Raw genomic sequence first — 9,061 nt, forward strand, 5'->3', positions numbered from 1 at the left:
TGATCTCCGGGTCATTGGGCACGTAAACACGGTCTTCAAACCATAGGGTGTCGTGCTCATCCTCACGAAATCCTTTAGCTTTTCCTTTGCTCAGTTTCTCCTTTATAGCGGCAATCTCTTTGTCAGCTTTCTGAGCTTCTCTGATTCTATCCATCAAAGTTGACTGAATCTCCAATGCTGCTACATAGCCTCTCGGAACTATTTCCAAACATAGTTCACGAAGATTTTCTGCTAACTCCTTGGGTATTTCTCCCGTCATTAATGTATTGACATGGCTCTTGCGGCTTAATGCGTCAGCTACTACATTAGCCTTTCCGGGGTGATAATGCAATTTCATATCATAATCCTTGATAAGCTCCAGCCATCTCCTTTGTCTGAGATTCAACTCCTTCTGGGTGAAAATGTACTTCAAACTCTTATGATCCGTGTACACCTCACAATGATTACCAATGAGAAAATGTCTCCATGTTTTCAACGCATGCACTACGGCTGCTAACTCCAAATCATGCGTGGCATAATTCAACTCATGAGGCTTCAGTTGTCTTGAGGCATATGAAACAACTCTCCCTTCCTGCATAAGCACTGCTCCAAGTCCTCGACGTGAAGCGTCGCAGTACACCTCATAATCTTTGGTCTGGTCTGGCAAAATCAACACTGGTGAGGTAACCAAACGTTTCTTCAACTCCTGGAAACTAGCCTCACACTCCTCTGTCCATATGAACTTTGTATCCTTCTTCAACAACTCAGTCATAGGCTTCGCAATCTTTGAGAAATTCTCAATAAATCTCCGGTAGTATCCTGCGAGTCCAAGAAAACTCCGGATCTCTCCAACTGTTGTTGGGGCTTCCCACGTGGTCACGGTTTCAACTTTAGCGGGATCTACTGCTATACCTTCACCAGATATAACATGTCCGAGGAATCCTACTTCCTTTAACCAAAACTCACATTTGCTGAACTTGGCATATAGTTGATGTTCTCTGAGTTTTCCAAGTACCAAACGCAAATGCTCCTTATGTTCCTCTTCATTCTTCGAATAAACCAGGATATCATCAATGAACACTACGACGAACTTATCCAAAAACTCCATAAACACTTTGTTCATCATGTTCATAAAATAGGCAGGTGCGTTAGTCAGACCAAATGACATAACGGTATACTCATACAGCCCATACCTGGTAGTAAAAGCTGTCTTCGGAATATCCTGTTCTCGAATCTTCAACTGGTGGTATCCTGATCGCAGATCGATCTTGGAAAATACCTTAGCTCCTTGCAATCGATCAAACAGATCGTTGATCATTGGTAGTGGGTACTTGTTCTTGATCGTTACTTCATTCAATCCTCGATAATCAACAACCATCCTTAACGATCCATCCTTCTTCTCCACTAGAAGTACTGGCGATCCCCAAGGTGAAGAACTTGGGCGAATATATCCCTTATCCAGTAACTCCTTAATCTGCTTCTTAATTTCCACCAAATCCTTTGCTGGCATCCTATATGGTCTCTTTGATATTGGCCCTGTGCCTGGCAATAGCTCAATCAAAAACTCAATATCTCTATCCGGTGGCATGCCTGGCAACTCTTCTGGAAATACATCAGGGAAATCTCTTACCACTGGTACTTCCTCCTGCACAACTCCTGTTAGGCAATTTACTTGAGTCCTATTTGGCACATGCCGGGATACATACTTGATCCTTCTCCCTTCTGGGGTGGTAAGCAAAATTGACTTACTAGCACACTCAATATTCCCTTCATACTTTGATAACCAATCCATGCCTAATATCACATCCAATCCTTGAGATTCCAATACTATTAGGTCTGAGGGAAAAACATAGTTACCAATCCTTAATGGTAACCGATCACACCATAGACTAGCCACATACTCTGCTCCGGGCGAGGTTACTAACATGGGTGACCTAAGGGCTTGGGTTGATAGGTTATACTTATCCACAAATGCCCTTGAGATGTATGAATGCGATGCACCAGTATCAAAAAGAACTAGTGCAGTAAATGACTTAACCAAAAACTTACCTATTACTGCATCGGGTTGAAGCCACGCTAACGTGGTTCACCTGTCCCCTGTTGAAATGGTTTGGCTTCTTCCCAGAACTTCCATTGCCATTTTGGCTTTCAGGACATTAATTGGCATAATGTCCGGTCTTCGAACACTTATAGCAAGTGACTTGGCTTAGGTCCTTCTTGGCTGGGGTTGAGGGGTTGGTGCGGTTCTGGCTGTTGCTTCCTCCATTGCCATTACCATTCTTGGTGCCATTGTGATTGTGCGAGCTACCTCCTTCATGGGTATGCTGAAAATGTCCTCCCGGTCTAGGGGTAAAACATGGCTTCTGCTGAGCTCCTGAATTATACTTTCCTTGTCCATACTTCCTCTTGCGATTCTCAATTTGCTGCTGCTTCCCTTCAATCATAAGAGCACGATCTACCAATTCCTGGTAGTTGTTGAAGGTTGCTACCATCAACTGCATGCTCAACTCATCATTCAGTCCTTCTAGAAACTTCTCCTGCTTAGCTGCATCCGTAGCGATGTCATCTGGGGCATAACGTGCTAACTTACTAAATTCCTCCACATACTGGCCAACTGTCCGTCCTCCTTGGCGCAAGTTACGAAACTCACGCTTCTTCATGGCCATAGCTCCTGCTGAAACATGGGCAGTACGGAAAGCCTACTGAAACTGGTCCCATGTGACAGTGTCAACTGGGAAGGTGGCTGTGAAATTCTCCCACCATGATGCCGCGGGTCCTTCTAACTGATGTGCGACAAACTTCACCTTCTCCGCATCTGTGCATCCTGCTGTGGTCAACTCCCTAGCTGTCTTGCGGAGCCAATCATCTGCTACTATCGGCTCGGTGCTACTGGAAAACACCGGCGGATTCAGCCTAAGAAAACGGGCTAAGTGGTCAACAGGTGGTGGTGGTGGTGGTGGGTTGTTGTTGTTGTTCCCCTAATTTTGATTCTGGACTAGCAACTGCATCAATGTGTTCTGCTGCTGGATCAACTGGGTGAGCTCCGGTGGAAATGCAAATCCGGGGTCATGTCTTGGAGGCATCTGAGGGTTTAGAAAAGATGAGATGTAAGAATAGAGGGGGTCTAAAGAGAAAACACTACCCATATGCACATGAGGCAAAAGCAAACAATTCACTTCATTCAATCAAACAAGGGCATACAATCGATCTAACTATCGCAAAAGTGCTTGGGCTACTATATTTACATGGTGGACTACTACTACTGAGGAGGTGGTCTACTAGAAATATTCTTCGGTCGTTGACTCCATAATATCTGCTCCAGCTTCATCAACATAGTCATCATTGCTACTATCTGCTTCCGAGTCGGTGCCGTCGATGATGATGTAGTCTTCCGGGCTAATGTCCTTAGGTTCTTCGTCTTCATCTACTGGTGTCGGGCCTCCCATAAATATTCCAATCTTCTTGATCAGGTCGTCATTCTTCTCCACCAATACTTCAATTTCTTCTTCATAATCTTCACGTGTAGCCTTGAGTTCTTCCTCCAGTTCCTTGATTCTAGTCTTAGCCTTCTTTAGATCTATCATGTCGGCACACATCTGGTTCTCCTGTCATCGATTGTGCTGGTTTAATTCCTGGATAAAAGCTGCGATTGATCTATCCTTCCTGGTGCTGATCATCTCCCAGTGTTCATCTCGGCGCCCACAAATCTGGTAGATAGTATCTTTGAGATCCTTGCGGTAGACTTCTCCAATGCGTCCCATGGCTATGTGAGCTGCCATGCTCTTTCCTAGACTCCAAGTTGGTGCATCAAAAGAAAACTCTATGGGCTCAGTGACTGGCATGAACGTCCTTCCTGGAACTTGAACTTGAATCATCCAGCGCTCTTCTTCAGGTAAAGTGGCGTTGTAGGTTCCCGTGAAGCTTGGTACTCCTATATTCAGGTATCTAGTGACTTCCTTCAAGTGGCGTCCAAAGGGTGTATCTTCATCCGGTTGTGTGAACTTGTTCCTTGCATCCGCCATCCTAAAGAGTAGAAAAGATGAGGAGTCAGAGAAGAAGAGAGTGAGTAGTGATCTAGGTCTTTTAACTTAGTGGTCGTGTCCTACTGTCAGCGTATGCTCTGATACCATCTCTGTAGCGACCAGACCTCAAACAGTCTGATCTCTGTGCTCCGGTGTCATCCCTGGATCAGTAATGCTGACACCACACAGTACTCGGAGGATTTATAGCAGAGTAGCAATCACACACTTATTACATCAAGTGTCTCAGAAGAGAACTTATTACAATAAATATGGCTTATGGCCATCTAATAACGATAGCAGCGGAAGGCTTGGAAGATAAGTGAGTCCATCAACTCCAACGGCATCACTGAGTATAGAACCACGACCTAAAACTCCTTAATCGTCGTCTGAAAAGTCTGCAACATTTGCAGCCCGAAAACGGGTCAGCACATGGAATATGCTGGCAAGGTAACACATAGAGAGTAATGGAATGCAACAGCTATACTATATGCATATTTGGCTGGTGGACAGCTCTATGGTTACAGTTTTTGCGTAAAGCCAATTTTTCCCTACTTCAAAGGAATAAAATTTATTTAACTATCATGGTAGTTGTTAAACATTGAGAATGGTTGACAGCATTCTCAATCACAATTAAGCATCATCATTAAACATAACCCAACAAAATTAATTTAGAGTAACATGTTGAGATTCACATGACAATCCAAGTACTAGATACTCAAGATGTCCATAACCGGGGACACGGCTAATCATGATTAGTTTGTTACACTCTGCAGAGGTTTGCGCACTTTTCCCCACAAGACTCGATCGCCTCTGTTTGGTTTCTCGCACTACAGGGTGTTTGAGAAGACGGATGACCGAGACATAGTCTTTCAGAAGCGCTAGCACCTTACGATCGGGTAGACCGTACCACCTACATCCCCTACATCTGCTAGTCTACCACTGTAAGAGTTCGCACAACTTAGTCAACTATGCTAGAGCCCATAATAGCTTGTGGCTGCACACGGAAGTTTCTAGTATGAATAGTCTTATGATCCCTTTGAGCCTGGGTGGCGGTCCAAAAGAAAACAGGCAAGTCCTGGAATACCCAGGTGCCTCAATCCACCCAGATGTGTGTTTAAGTTGCCACCTTAGATAAACCATTAATTAACAATCTCACATCTGTCAATGGATTTCACTCACCCAATCCACGTCTACTAGCATAGCATGGCATGATAAGAAAACGTAGAAGTAACTCCCAAAGGTTTGAAAATAAACTGGTAATAGGTACTACCTCATCTACTTCCCCTCCCACAATTTAATTAGATCCTAATCATGCAATGTGTGTGGATTGATCTAATGCAATAAAACTGGGTAGTAGAGAAGGTATGATCAAAGTGTTACTTGCCTTGCTGATGATTCGGGAAACCTAGCGATTCGAAGTAACAGGCGGCGCACTCCAGATATTCTATCACAAACAAACAAACGAGCATACAATAAGTACTTATCTAATGCACAGGTAAAACTCAAATAAGAGATCTAACCAGAAGGTTCAACTTAAGAACTCCGGTTGGCAAAAGAATCAAATCGAACGAAACAACGAAAATCAAACGGCGAAAGAAAACAACTTCGTTCTAGTAATCTGGATCTAGGGCAATTTTTACAGTAGCAAAATCTTGTTTAGGTTGGTTAAACGGATAGAGGGTTTCGAGACGAATCCCTAGGCGCTTGAATCGCATGATTCCGGTAAACGAGCGAAAAGTTAAACTAAAACGAAAATCGGATCAGAAATCGTGATCAGAAAAATCGCGGATTTAATCTGAGAAAAGAAAAATGAAGAACAGATTAACGAACGAACGTTCGTTATCTGAAACTAAACGATGAACGCGTTCGTTAAAACGAACGAATCGGCGAACGTTCAGTAATTAAGTAAACCAGAGAATAAACCGATCTAGGGTTTCGAAAAAAAACCAAGGCGGTTTCGTTTTTTTTAAAAACGAACGGCGATATGACCATAAGCTCTAAGACTCACAAAGAGAACCAAACAAGAACCAAGCAAGATGATGCAAGGATGCGATGGTTTGAGCTTTCTGCAGACGATACGATCAAGCTACTCATCAAGAGCCGCCCTTGATAGTACGGTAATCGATCCTATAACCCGGTCTCCCAACTACCACCATGAGACAGGTAAAATATAAAACCTATCAAGGGCAAACCTTTGCCTTGCACAAAGTCCACTTGAGCTAGATGTAGACGATCTTGACTTCCTCAAGTTGGACCACCTTTCTTGATTGCGTTGGCTTGGTGAAGACTAGTAGATTGCTCCCCCATACTCCACTATGGGCGAGCCACTCTTCCGCACATCTTCACAAGTCCATTGTCACCAAAATGGACGGCAAGCTTCAAGCACTTGATCTCTTCGTGATGCATCACTTGAACTTGCACACGACAACCTAACCCCACAAAGAACTCTCACGAAGACCATGGGTTAGTATACAAAGCGTAATTGACAATGCTTACCATACCATGGGATCACTTGATCCCTCTCGGTACATCTTCTACGCTTTGTGAGTTGATCAACTTGATTCACTCTTGACTTAGTCTTGATCAACCTTGAACCTTTCCAACTCTCTTCATTTGGATGATGCCTTGAAGGTAAGCATGAATGATCACACAATCTTCTTCTTCAAGACATACTTGCAATAAGCCCAACACTCACATGACCAAACTTTGGATAATTCCTTAATATCACCTTGGTCAACTCATAAACTCCTTTAAACCAACACATGGACTTCAAGAAATGCCTATGGACAAATCCTTCAAATATAACTCAATGCAACCATTAGTCCATAGAGATTGTAATCAATTACCAAAACCAAACATGGGGGCACCGCATGTTCTTTCAGAGGCATACTAGGGACACTCTGTTTGTCTATGTATCACACATGTACTAAGTTTTAGGTTAATACAATTCTAGCATGAATAATAAACATTTATCATATGATATAAGGAAATATAAATAACAACTTTATTATTGCCTCTAGGGCATATTTCCTTCAATAATGCCCTAGGTTGTCACAACCCAAGTTTAGGAAATAAAGTTAGGAGTTGATTGTGCATCATCATAGGAGCAAATCCCAGTCTCAAGCTATCTAGTCCTTTGTCATGTTTTTCCAATGCACTTGAAAGTTGCCATTATGATCTCCCTGTTACGGTTGACGTTTGACGAACCCCACATTGTTTGACATAAAGGTACTCGATACTTTCATAGTCTAAGAAATTATGCAAATATTGACATCTTGAGAGATTGTTCTCATAACTAAATAACAAATGTGATCTCAAAGTATATCAATTTGTTGAGTATGTTCAACTCATGTGTTCTTTCAACAATGTGTCATCAAAGTTGTCGACATCATGGTTATCTATGCCCATGATAAGAAAATAGAATCATCAAGCAACACTTGAGCTAATCTTAAAGACGGGACTAGGAATATATTTACCTTTTATTATTCCACACATGTACATGGGTTTTCTACGAGCCCGATGGTTTTTATAGACTCAAGAACCATTGAAATTATAACACATAAAATAAATTTTAATAATGAACATGAAAAAAATAACATTTATTGTTGCCTCTGGGCATACTTCCTTCACACTATTCTTCTTGAAGCTAGTAGTCTCGGCGACTTTGTTCTTTCCCTTGAACTTGTGGGCATTTTTCTTCACAACATTGACAATAGAATGACCCTCTAATCCTTTAGCTCGTGTGTCATTTGCCCCCGCCTTCTCATCAACATCCAGAGATCTAATGAGGCTCCCAACGCATCTCTTTTCTTTGGTGTTTCACAGAAGTGGCAAAGTTCCTCAATGAATGAGGAAGCTTAGCACCGCTCCTGTTAACAAACCTGTTGGGCAACACACACTTGAGGAGCTCGAGTTCCTTTGTCATTGACTGCAGCTCATGAGCTTGTTCGACCACAGAACAGTCTTCAACCATTTTATAGTCATTGAACTGCTCCATAGCACACATTTCACCATCGGCATTGATGGTGCCGAATTTTGATTCAAATGCATCCCACAATTCTTTGGCATTTCGCATATGTAAATATGCATCGGCGAGCCTGTCACCAAGCACACTTATGACTACACCCACAAATATTATGATGTCCTCTGAGAATGTTCTCTCTTGTTCAGGAGTAAGCAGTCCAGTTGGAGTGCCAGCTGAAACTCATTACACGTTCATAGCAGCGAGCCAGAAAATGGTTTTGGTCCGCCATATCTTAAAGTGACTCATAAACAGGTTCAGTTTTAGCGTAACAACAAACCCGGTCAATGAAAAATTGCCTAAACACATAAGGTTTTTGAATTGTTAGGTTTGAGCAGATTTTGTTTAAGCTTAATCCAAATTAGTGTCATCGTAAGATTACAGACATAGCAAATCTCATAGGATAGACTAGAAACATCCAGGACATACATGTATGGACCAATGCCACATGTCAAAAGAGAGTGGTAGTACATACGAGGGGACCAGATGTTGGGGAACGTAGTAATTCAAAAAAATTCCTACGATCACGCAAGATCTAACTACGAGATGCATAAGAACGAGAGGGCAGAGTGTGTACACGTACCCTCGTAGATCGAAAGCGGAAGCATTTAGTAACGCGGTTGATGTAGTCGAACGTGTTCACGATCCAACCGATCCAAGTACCGAACGTACAGTACCTCCATGTTCAACACACGTCTGGCGAAGTGCATTCGACGGAGAACACCGTTGAGGGAGACCACGGTAAGTCATTCGCAAGTGCCACCTGCAAGCCGAGACAACCGCCTTATTTGCATCTAGGAAGTCTGTTGAACAAAAGGACGCGTAAATGCACTAGTACTACTAGTACACAATAGCGTTGTCCGTCCAGCTTAGTGTGGTGAGGTGGTTTCTCGAAGAAGACGATGGAGAAGCGAAGTCAGTGAATAGTGAAATGATGGTTGCTTCGTCCGTGCTTTGTGATTTGAGGCCTCAATGCTTTGTGATTTGTGATAGAAGGGACAAGGGAGTAGACTCTGTGCTCTATATTGTACATGCGTCC

Source organism: Triticum aestivum, chromosome 5A (genome assembly GCF_018294505.1).
Source record: "Triticum aestivum cultivar Chinese Spring chromosome 5A, IWGSC CS RefSeq v2.1, whole genome shotgun sequence".
Lineage (NCBI taxonomy): Eukaryota > Viridiplantae > Streptophyta > Magnoliopsida > Poales > Poaceae > Triticum > Triticum aestivum.